The following is a 12,596-nucleotide window of genomic DNA, read 5'->3' as shown; positions in this document are numbered from 1 at the left end:
AAGAATACGTTGCAGCCTTGCGTTTCCCCCTGCACTGGCACTAATATAGCTAGCTAGCGCCAACGAAGGCACCCTTGCACACTAGTGCAAGGGTGTCTCCATTGAGGGGATAGGTGTCCCTTCCTGCAGATAAACAATCTGAAATGGCATTTTGAAACTTCTAAGTGTGCTGCTTAGTGCAGCACACATTGAAGTTTGCAAAATGTCATTTTTTAAAATGATTTTTTAAATGCAGAAAGGGACAGCCTCCTCAACATAAACAATCAATGGTATGTTGTTGTTTGTATGTGTGCTGCACAACATAGCAGACATGGAAACAGGAAAAAAGGGGAGAAATTAAACATTTCTCCTCATTGCGCCAGGGTGAGACTAAGTTTCCCCTGTTCTTCATTTTGGCCCTGCCCCATATTTACACCACCCTTGTAAATATGGGGCAGCATCTAAATCAATGGGTGTTGCGGTGGAACGCCCACCACAACACCCATTGAGTTCCACTACAACACCCATTGCCGCCCCTTTCACGCTAAGTGTAGCATGGAATGGTGTCTTATTCACAAGGTGGGGTTAAGCCACATTAAGTGGCTTAACTCTGCCTTGTGAATAAGGCCAAAGCTCCTATCATCACCACAGCATCGGGAAAAGTGATGCTGTGGCGGCGATAGGGGCTTGTAAATATGCCCCACTCTTTTTCAGGCCCAGACGCTTGTTCCAAGCTAATTGGCAGCCAAGTCAGTAAGAGATTGGCACAACTGAGACCACTAAGCAGCTTTAAGAACCAACTTAGGGGCCTATCAGGATGACGCACGGACCTCAGTCTGCCGCCATCCTCGCAGTGTTGGGACCGGATGCCAGACATCTGTCAGTCCCGCACCACGAATTATGATGCGGCCACCACCCTGGCGGTCGGATTCCACATTTTGGCATTGCGGCAGGTGCCTGCCACTTGGTGCAGTGACATGTAGAGGGGAACCATAGGTACCCCCCAGGTGCACCCCCCACGGCCTGCAACGGGCCCCAAGGACAATCTCCGCAAGCCTTTCCATGGCGGCATCGCCACCATGGAAAGGCCTTCAAAAAGCAACATCCTAAAATAGCTGGCGGTGCCTGCTAGGCACCGCCACTATATTGGAGCCCCTGCTCCACCTAGCAGGCAAGCATAATGATTGCCTGCAGGGGGAAAAGCAGCTGACGGACTTTCCGTCCGCCGCGATACCCCCTGCCATCGTGCTATTGCTCGGCGGTGGTGATCGTTACGCCATCATAATGAGCCGCTAAGTGTTTCCTAGTGGTATTCATGAATTGAAAAAATATGCATTTCTCATTCTGAGCCAGAATACGAATGCAAGTGCCTCTAAATACAGCACCCCGTCACCTCCAACTTAAGATGAGGGTCAGGGCTTGAGGGGGAAATACTTTTAACATGGTTCATACCATGTAGCATCACAATCAAGTTTTTAAAAAAGGAAACTTTAAATGGTGATTACTATGATTAAATATTGCTTAATATGACGTTTGTGCGTAACATGACAAGGAGATAACCTAAGCCTCCTTGCATCCCTCTGGTAGCTTAAATGTGCAGGGTATAGATGTGGCATCTATGTGTCTAAAACAGAGTCACACCAGGTTGTCTCTGAAGCCATTAATCAACTTCTTTCAGAACATGTGCCAGCCCAGTAGGAGGGGAACATCTGTACCTCTTTACCCCTTGCATTCTCCTTGCTGCCCCTTAAATTCACCTCCCTCGTTTCAAGCCCAGAACCCTCCAACCATCACAGTCTTTACACAAACAGAACCACAAGGCATCCAATGCCTGCCCACAATGCATGTGGCACATTCAGCACAACATAAACTCACCTTATCACTCCAAGTTTACCCATGTTTCTTACATTTTTCCACCAATTCACCCTTCAGACCATCTAAAGCAGTGTGACATGCACATTCAGATATAGTTACAGTCCTTGTAATGCTGAGAAGCTCCGCCCAGAGATTGTCACCTGTATCGACAGGTGCAGGGCTTTCAACATTCTTTTGATTTTATGAAAGGAGTACCTTTCTTTCTGTGTCTTTCTGCTTCTCCCCTTTTGAGCACAGGGTCTTTCATAGGTGCTTTTGCCCATTTTCGTTTTCCTGATTCCTGAACCCATGAGACACATGAAATGTGTTGGCAGGGTGATAATGCAACTTGACAGCCAGAGCAGGCACTACACATGTCCCGCCAGCAGGGCGCGTGTATCCTACAGGCCTCCAGGCCTTCACTCCAGGGGCAGCAGTCACCGAAGGTGCCAGGAAAGAGGGAATGTTTCTTGCACTAAAATCCTCCACAATGCAGCATTGATTTGTATATCATGGGCGCCATTTAGGGGTCGCAGCCGGGACCCCTGGCTTGCCCTCTGCTACCCCTGGCACTGCCTTTGCGACCCCTGGTTTCAGAGGTGGCAAATCAAGTGTCAGGAACACAGGGGCAGCTGGGGCGTCACACTCTTTATTTTCTGTCAATTCTTTATTCCACTAATGTGTAAGTGTGTGTGTGAGTGAAAGTGGATGTCAAAGGGTGTGTAATGTCACTTCCTCTACCCCTGGCATTTCGGGCAATTGACGTCCATGTAGATCATCTTTTGATGCTTCGCAGCAGTTTGTGTTACGCCAGTAAGGTATTTTATGTGTCTGGCTTAAGGTGTGATTCTGTTGTGAATGACTTGTAGAGTGAAACCTCTCCAATTGTAGAAAAGTACTAAAAAACCTCAGCAATAAAATGTTAGTAAACACCCTATATATATGCTTCTGTGTTTCCGGTATCAGCTACATATAGCGCCTCCAGCCTATGTTCATGGCACCTGCAACAGATGGTTTCTCCCCAAACACAGGGTCGCTCCCTCACTTGCCTTTACATCAGCCTCGACCAGTGGTCGAAGTGGGGAAAAAAAAGTAGGGGAACTGTGGGCGGAGAATCAGTGGGCGGGAATAACCTGAGCATTGGATCAGTGGGCGGAGTTAGAGGTGTGGCCAGGATGCGCAAAACATCACAATCTTTAGTATTTGTGTGGCATTTCACTGACCAGTTACAGCTTATTATGTTATGTAATTCAACCAATGGATACACATGATTATTTAATGATTAATATGAGCTATTGACAATAGAAACATATTCCACTTTGTGAATTTATTTTAATCACAGAGTGTCCCAAAAATGCTTAAAAGCGGAAGCATGAGCCATTTGTTTCCGAGCCATGGAGTTTCTGTCGTCAGCAATATACAAAGAGACAATCAATTTTACGTGTGTAAATGACTGTATAGGAAATGTTACATACGACAAAGGACTACAAGGTGTAGGAGTCACATGGTAACCATACTAGTAGACAGTATAGTTTAATAGTGATTGGCCTGGAGAAACACAAACTCAGAATTTAAAACTTAATACCATGATTGGGGGTTCTCTTTAAAAATCATTATTGATTTGTATCAAAAATAACACTTTTTGCAACATTAACATAATCAAAGGCTTAGGGAAAAAACCATAACGCTCTAGTTTATACCTTGCAGTTTGTATGCAGCTCTTAGATGAAAGTTAATAGCTCACTGTTCTTTGTTAGGATTTTAACTTATAAACTGCAAGTAGCAAAAGGATCTCACTGACAAAAGCAGTAACCCACTGACCTATTTACAATATGTGCACTTTGTGATGGGCCTGGTACATTTTCTTTCCAGCAGGCACATTAACCCTCTGCGCTATTTTTCCATAAGTCAAAACTTCCACTAGACAAATCTCCGATCTCGCTCTAGGAAGAAGTTTATTCATCAGAGTTATCATGACATTTTTCTTATTGCCGAAAATAGCCGGCGGCCAGGAAGGAGGCAGCAAGTGCTTTTAAAACCATAATATACGACGCCCCCAATCAAAGTCAGCGCCCGTTGCGGTCACACCAGTCGCACCGCCCTAGAGCCAGCTATTCTCAGGGGTCCTGTGACCTCAGTGACAGAGTCACTGTTGCTCTAGGTTCTGCTACTTTGTAGGCCTGCCCGCAAATCTGGAGGTGAACTTCAGTATGGATTGTGGTGGGCAAGCCTTCAAGGTGAACCCACACTTGCCACTGCTAGGGTCCATCTGCCGGTGCTAACTCACCAGGGCTTTTCTGGTGCCTTCTAAGGTCTGGCATGGGAATGTGCTCCCTCAGGAGAGTGGTCTGGGGGACTGTTCATGAAGGCTGAACCTGGTTCCCCAGTTCTAAATTTAGCAGCTCTGCCCCCAGTGCTACATCTGCTCCCTCACTGAACACCATACTGCCCCACTGAGAGAAACTCATACTGCCTTCAGCTACAATCCAATTTGACCTGCTATAAATAACTGGATGCAACTCAATTCAAATTACACACTAGGCAAGAGCAATATGCTGCCAAAAAGAAAAGGTAACAACATCCTGGAAAAAGCAAACACCCATAAGGAATGAAAGGTTTAATAAAGCATGTAAAATGTAAGCAGAAACATGGTGAACTTAACGCTTTTACAGTCATTATTCAGAAATCAACAAGTATTTTTGGCCTGAAAAGTTAAGGACATAACTACAGAGCCCAGAAAGGACCCATTTCAATGTCCACTGCTTATATGCTTACAAAACGTAAGCAGTATGGTTTCAAAAGACACAAAGCCGCCGTACACATTTCGTTTTCCAATCCACCCATCAACCAGGTATTGCAGTAGCTCCAGGCAGGGCTGGTCCTAGTTTTTTCGGGGCCCTGGGCAAAAGGGAATGTGGGAGGCCCTTGAAATCTACATAAGTGACACCTTCTGATCTCCGGGAAGCTGCTTTGTGCAGACTCCACTTGGGCCGCAGCTCCTCTTCTCAGCCACCCCAAGCAACTCTTGTACAGCCCATTTCGAACTGAAGGTGTGAGAATTGCTTGGGGGCTGAGTTAAACCTGTGTGGGCTAAAGTGCTGACAATGGGCGCCCTGCCGAGTCTCTGAACTGGCTGCCTGAGAGGTGTTCCCACCCCTAGGCCTTCCCACACCATCCCTTAGAGGCCCCAGGAGGGGGCCCCCCTCCCATGAGTCCGTATGCGAAGCATTTCTTTCGCTCTGATCGGCAGACATACACGAGGACTAGAGAGGTGTTAATTGCCATTGTGGGGGGGCCCATCCTGGCAGGCAGAGTGCCAGGCCCTGGGCAGCTGCCCACACTGCCCATGCCTAGCGACGGCCCTGCCTCCAGGTAGGAGGTACTGGAGGAAAACAATGCTGTTCGAAGAAAGACAAGAAAATAAAAGTAGCGCTTTACTACCAAACTCTGTAAAGTGGCGCTAATGTGTTGGGATTTGAAAAAAATTATCTGGCCACTTTAAGAACACTCCATCTTGCTTTATTTAATTATTTTTCAGAGTTTTAACATCTTATTTCCGAGGCTGCACTTTGAAATAGAAAAATGTCAAAACGGCATTTCCAGCACAAGTGTTTTTCTTTTTTGCATCCATTTCACAGGGGTACAAATGGACGACAGGAAGAGACGGTGAGAACCATTTATTTATTCATGATTTTTGGAAAAGTGAGGAGTTGGACAGAACGAGAGGGAAAGGGAGTAAGAAAGAGGGGGAATAGGAGTAAGAAAGAGGGGGCAGCTGCCAGCGGCAGAGCAGAAGCGGACACCTTCCTTGTCTCTACGGGGCAGGAAGTAAGAGACAGAGACCTTTTCCTTCTCTGCTCCCCGCCCGTCCACGAACAGAATATTTCTGACGTCCAGGGTCGCATGTTCATAATAAAAAAGTAGGGGAACGGAATCCACAGAATTAAAGAAGTAGGGGCATGCCGTGCCCTGCCGTTCCCGCCCACTTCGACCACTGGCCTCACCAGCAGTGATATCAATTTATTGCCTATTCCTGTTGAATGGTTTTACCACATGAGAATCTTTAGCAATAATCTGTACACCTCATTGTGGACAGGTACGTGTACTACCACTCTCTCGTGCAACGAACATGAGTTCTGGATTTGTGCTAGGTCTGACAGATGTTGGGTTGTCTGAAATGTGTATATTTTTCCTTCAAATAAATGTTTATATAGTACAGCTATTGAACTGATGCCACAGGCTGAAGCACTTCTAGGCACTCTAATATTAAAGTAGCGGCCGCTTCCATTGTGAAGTGGTGAGGCGGGAGGGAGGGATAATACAAACCAAAAACATCAGTGAAGGCAGAATTTAAAATATATAAAAGTGCTCTTACCTACTCAAATGGCCGCCCCCTTACTCCCGATCTTTGCCTTTCTGACATCAGTGCGTCCCAGGTCTTCTCTCACGCTGGGAATGCTATTTCCTGGTTCGGCGCTCAGACAGGAACTGGGAGCCGGTGTTGGTTCTCCACCTGGCTGTACAACACAGCTCGGGTTGGAGAAAGGCTAAGTGCGCATGATGGTTTGGCCCGCCACTTCCCCCTTCCTTGCTGCAGCATCAGCATCGATGGCCGACACCCATCCCTCAGCTCGGCTGGAAAACTGCGGGATGAAAAATAAATGCTAGTAAAATTGTTTTAATATCATTTTATTTTTCCCGTCTGCCTCTCTGGCTTTCAGCAGGGGGCCGACGCTCCTCTGCCACAGCGGAGGAAAGGCAGAGTGATTATTTCAAACCACTAAGTGGAACTCTTATCAGTGGTAGCCGGTGAGCTTGCTCTACCTGGAGTCAACACAATGGGCCTGTGTCTGTGTCCACCTTCCTGTTGGGTTGCAGGGCAAGTAACGGAACAGCCCTGTTTTTGGTGAGAAACAGTCTGTTGCAGGCTCCTTGAACGTAGGTTAGAGGTGCTATATATATATTTGATACCGGAAACATATTTACAGGCTATGGCTTGAAATACTTCAGTGGTGCTCACTTAAAATATTTGCTGCTCAATCTTTGAATTACTTTTCAACTTCATTTTCAAGTATTTTACCACAGAAGCACTACTTAAGCCTGACTCATGAATTGTCTTACAGATATAAGCCAGACTGCTGCTTTGATGGGAATGTGCAGATATGATATGCAGCTAACTGGTGTCAAAACAGGGTTCACTGCCGCCAACTTCTGAAATTGCCATCACATCTTCTAGGTGCCCCATTCTACTGGTGCCACAAAACTACTCACATTACAAAGTAAGATATATTTCTGCCATTTGTAAAAAGAAAAATCGAAAACAAATAAAACAAATTGGGAATTACTCCCAGAAGAATAATCAAACAAGAAATAAAAGAATGTCAGAGTAAGATGAGAAATAAATCAGCAGAGAATAAAGTGAGGAAAAGAAAAGTAATGAAAAATCAATGCTGGAAAGTAAAGACATAAGGAGCAGGTAAAGCAACGTGATGAAAGTAAAAATGCAGGACTTAAAAAAATAAAAGGATTAAATAAAGACAGCGTAAAGAATGACAAACAAATGAGAAAGTATGGCAGCAGGAATGAGAAAAGATACACTAAGAATGAGAAAAGAGACACGAGAAAGTCCAATAATCAATTTTAGAAAGAAAAGTAATGAGGAATCTGGAAAGGCAATAAGGGATGAAAGAATAAAATTATGACTGAAACATTAAGAAACACAAAACCCACAGAAGAATTAAACAAGGACGAAATTAGAGAAAGTGTAAAGAGAATGAAGTGAGATGTAGATATTAAAATTAAGAAAAAAGTAAAAGTAAGAAAGACAGCATGAAAGGACAGGAATAAAGCAGCTAGGAACAAGCCACAGAGCAGGAAGACAAATAAATCAAGACAGTGCACGCCCCTTTCATCCAAAACAGGTCAAATTAGCACAAGTTCATGGGTAAACTTGTGAGCAGTAGCACCACGCCAAGGTTTTGACCTTTGCTACTGGGCATTCACACCATTCACACCTTCATTCTACCTTGCTTACCATTAGACCCACAGACATTCCGCACCCAGCTCCAGATAGGGGCGGTGCCCGAGTTCCTGGAGCTCAAGGCAAAATTCAATTCGCCTGCAAAGAGAACCCCAGGAATTGCTATTAAAAGCTGTTTACTGCAACGTCAAGGAACCTCATAAGGCCTTAACACACCTTATGGAATGCTCCGCCCCCACCTCAAAATGCATCTCTCTGGCGGTCTGCGAGATGCTGCCTGGTTCCTCCCACTGAACGATCAAACAAACAAATGGCAGAGGCCTCGTGAAGCAGAACTGCCGTGGCCATCCTGTGAGTCTGATGTTAGCTCGGTGCCCCCAAGTCCCATATTCACTCCTCTTTCACACCATTCATAGCCCAGTCCACAGACTGTACCTACACTGCAGGCATCCCCGACTACGCCTCTATACACAGCTGAGAGGTGAATGATGTCATAAAGCCTGACAGAGCCAGGGGTATGATGTAGTAGATGACATCACAAGGGATTGTTGGGAAATGCTGATACCACTGTAGGCAGCATGAAATGACAGGAAGAAATCAGGTAGGAACAAGGCACAGAACAGGAAGAAAAAGAAATCAAAGACGTGCACCCCTTTCATCCAAAACAGGTCAAATTAGCGCAAGTTCATGGGTAAACTTGCGAGCAGTAGCACCACGCCAAGGTTTTGACCTTTGCTACTGGGCATTCACACCATTCACACCTTCATTCTACCTTGCTTACCATTAGACCCACAGACATTCCGCACCCAGCTCCAGATAGGGGCGGTGCCGGAGTTCCTGGAGCTCAAGGCAAAATTCAATTCGCCTCCGAAGAGAACCCCAGGAATTGCTATTAAAAGCTGTTTACTGCAACGTCAAGGAACCTCATAAGGTCTTACCACACCTTATGGAATCTCCGCCCCCACCTCAAAATGCATCTCTCTGGCGGTCTGCGAGATGCTGACGGTGGGCCGATCAGACACGCAAATGGCAGAGGCTCGAGAAGCAGAACTGCCGCGGCCATCCTGTGAGTCTGATGTTAGCTCGGTGCCCCCAAGTCCCCCATTCACACCTCTTTCACACCATTCATAGCCCAGTCCACACACTGCACTCACACTGCAGGCATCCCCGACTACGCCTCTATATATAGCTAAGAGGTGAATGATGTCATAAAGCCTGCAGGGGTGTGATGTAGTACATGATGTCACAAACCGGCCAGGGTCAGGGGTACGATGTAGTTGATGACATCACAAGCAATTGATGGGAAACACTGATGAAGCTCAAGGCTGCCTTGGGCGGCCAGTGATACATTATGTTGGTAGGTGAAGATCCATCTGCCACAAAACATCACAGAACCAAAAGATTGAGGGGAGGAAGTCACAATGAACTTATTATTAAGGATTTCTGTGATCTCTTTATTGCCTATTATTTTGAACCTGCCTAGAAAGATAGATGGGTCGGAGGATTTGTTTCAGAATTTCTCCCTCTCTTGATTACAGATGTTGTGGCCTCGATGGTCAATAATTCCCAATAGTCATCTCCTTTCAATGTTGCTGTCAAAAAGAATGTCCTTCATACCCATGTTAACAGAATCTGTAAAGTCGCTGGTGAGACGGGCCTAGTGTACGGTACAGGAATGCACAGCTTTTCATTCTGTTTCTTCCTATCTGCTCTGCCCACTTCACAGGTGTGATTCAGGTATTCAAATGTCAGGGCGGGATCTAAGGATTAGAAGACACCCTACATCTTTCTTCTGCACTGACTAGCAGAGCCTGGCAGCGGTCTTATGGCTGGGCTCTGAGTCTTCTTCTGTGTGAAGACTGCCATAGACTCCTTCTTGTGTGACTATGCACAGCTTCAAGAGTATTGCACACATCAATTCAATAGAAGGTGGTTCTGTGTACCCTGGGAGGACAAGGTGCCCAAAGAAACTGGAGCCCCAGAACGTGCTCATGTCAGCTAACAACATGAACCTAAGATATCCACACACAGCTGCTGCTTGAGCCTGAAAAGGCATTTTATGTTTTGTGCAAGAGGCATTCCAAACGTAGAATCTGCATTCCAAACATAGGTTTGACGTTCTGAATTAGAAGTTTGGTTCCAGTCTGCATTCTAATGGAATTCTTTTATTTCCTAATTAGAACTCTCATTCCAAACTTAGAATGTCCTTTACAAGGTAGAACTGTCATTCTAAATGAGAACTCAAATTTCATATTTGCAAGGTCTAAACGTTACATTATGACTTCACTGTTAGACCACAAACACCTTCATTTCAAGTCTCGGTGTAAATTCGATTTTGCAGTGCAATCTTCTGCATCGTAGAATGTTCAAAGCCTACAGTATCGTCGATTGAAGTTATGAAATTTCTGATGCTGTGTTCGCACAACACTGGTCATTATGGGATCAGCGTCATGGTGCAAGAGCACGGCTGTCACATGAGTGTTCGTGAACATTATAGCATTAGCCAGTCAATGAACCAGCACACAATCACAATGTTCTCCCAGTCAACTGCTCCACCCAAGAAGAGGATGGACAGATCCAGGACCATTAACTGATCCCAAGGAGGGGAAAGGGAGAATGGGATGGTGCCGCAGGGAAGGCAATGATATAGGGACTGTGTGTTACCTCTACATGGAACATACAAAGCCACTTCATTAATATTAATTAGCTCTTTTTAGCTCCAGTAAGTCCATGCATAGCACAGCCCAGCTGATTTATATTTAATTACACATTTATTCTATTGATTACAATAATCATATTTTAATTGAACTCATGACCAGCCTTTGTTACAGAGAGACTATGAATAGGGCCCACAGGTGATAGATGATTATTCATTTATATCATATAAGAGAATCTGTGTAGTAGAGCAAAGAAGAAAAAATTCTATATAGACGGTATTTGAAGAGTCCATATGCTTAGGAGGATGGCTGTGGATTTATTTGACAGTAATACAAGATACCTAGGGCCAGATGTATGACGGCGAATACCGGTCGGTAACGGCCGGTTTCGGCCGTTACCGACCACTAATTGGGAATTGACATGTAGGGGGCCATTGATTTACAGAATCGGTAATTTTACCGATTCGGTAAATATACAGAGTATGTAAAATACTGAATCGGTATAATTACCGATTCTGTAAATCAATATGTAGGTGGCACTGTAATCAGTGCCACAGGCCCTTACCGAATCGTTATTTACAATGGAATACTATTGCATGGTAAATAACGAATTCCTGTGTACATGCACATCTGTGCATGTACACTTGTGCCATGTGGCACACAGACATGCCCTAAGGGCATGTATGTGTGTCACATGGCACACAACCCAGAAACAGGGGTGCAACAGGGTGTCAAAGTGACACCCTGTCCCCCTTGTGAATTCGGTATTTTTACCGAATCGGTATCTGCCATTGAATCCTATGGGCTTCAAGGCCCATAGGAATTAATGACAAATACCGATTCTGTAATTACAGAATCGGTAAATACCGAATCATACCGATTCGGTATTTTTACCGATTAATTTACCTACATAGCAATTACCGAATTGTAAATACCGAATCGGTAAAATTCGGTATTTACCCTTCGGTAAATTGCTATTACCTACATCTGGGCCCTAATGTAGAACAAGCATTTGCAAAGCAATAGTTCTAGCATTACTGAAAGATTGAGCTATTGGTGTTGCATTATTATTTGCAACGCCAATAGGTCATACCTTTAGTAATGCAAGACCTATTGCATTGCAAATGCTTGTGTAATCTTGATCCGGGTCCCCATGACATTCTTCAGAAGGCCAAAGTCTGCATTGCTTACCATTGGTTGAAGTCAACCAATGCTACGCAATGGGCAGGCTCTAAGCCCCCTTTAATCTACAACATAATGCCTCAGAAGCACCAGCTAATGTTTTTTCTCAGACAATCCATACAAAATGTCCATGAGCACAGCAAATTCGATTCTCCCTGTGCGGAGTTCTAAGATGTTCTTATGTTTTAGGAAGCAGTGTACCTTATATTAAACAAAGGTGGGAGAAATAAGGGTCCATGAGGATTCACCCACCATCTATAACACAAAACTAAACCCCTAATAAAATAATCACACCCAAGAGTGATTCATACACATGTATCCCACAGAGGAAAATAGCAAATGCTCTTTTAAGTTTATATTTTTATTATCAAACAATGTTGGGCATATATTATATTTTTGCTTTAATTTTTTGATATAAATATATTGTACATCAGATATATTTCATTTCATCTATACTATATGTACTTAAAAATTCATCCCAGACTGAGGTGCCCCAATCGCCAAGAGGGGAGAAAATCACTTCATTGTGGAACATGTATCCACAAAAAACAGTCAATACACAAAAAGGAAACAGAACATAAATTCAAAGACTAATACATTTAACAAAAATTAACAATAAAGACAATACATAACAATATTGCATATCACTAACAAATCAAACAACACAAATGCGCCGACCGCGTTTCAGAAATCCCATGTACCGTCCTTCATCAGGGCACTGATGTAGTTGGGCTTGGGAGCGTTACGGAGGGACCTTTTACCTGCCCGTTAAAGTAGACTCCAACCCTGGGGATTTTTTATATACTCTTGGGTCTGTTCTTTACTATCTTTAGCGGGAGCAGTGTAGGAACGGGACAGCTGAATGAGGCAACCTTTTAAACATATATGTGGAATAGGACGTAGGGTGACGTCTCGAGAATCTAACACAGGACAGCTTAATGAGG

Source organism: Lissotriton helveticus (genome assembly GCF_964261635.1).
Source record: "Lissotriton helveticus chromosome 1_1 unlocalized genomic scaffold, aLisHel1.1 SUPER_1_unloc_7, whole genome shotgun sequence".
Taxonomy (NCBI): Eukaryota; Metazoa; Chordata; class Amphibia; order Caudata; family Salamandridae; genus Lissotriton; species Lissotriton helveticus.
The sequence above is the reverse complement of the archived record's forward strand: the minus strand, read 5'-3'. Positions refer to the sequence as shown.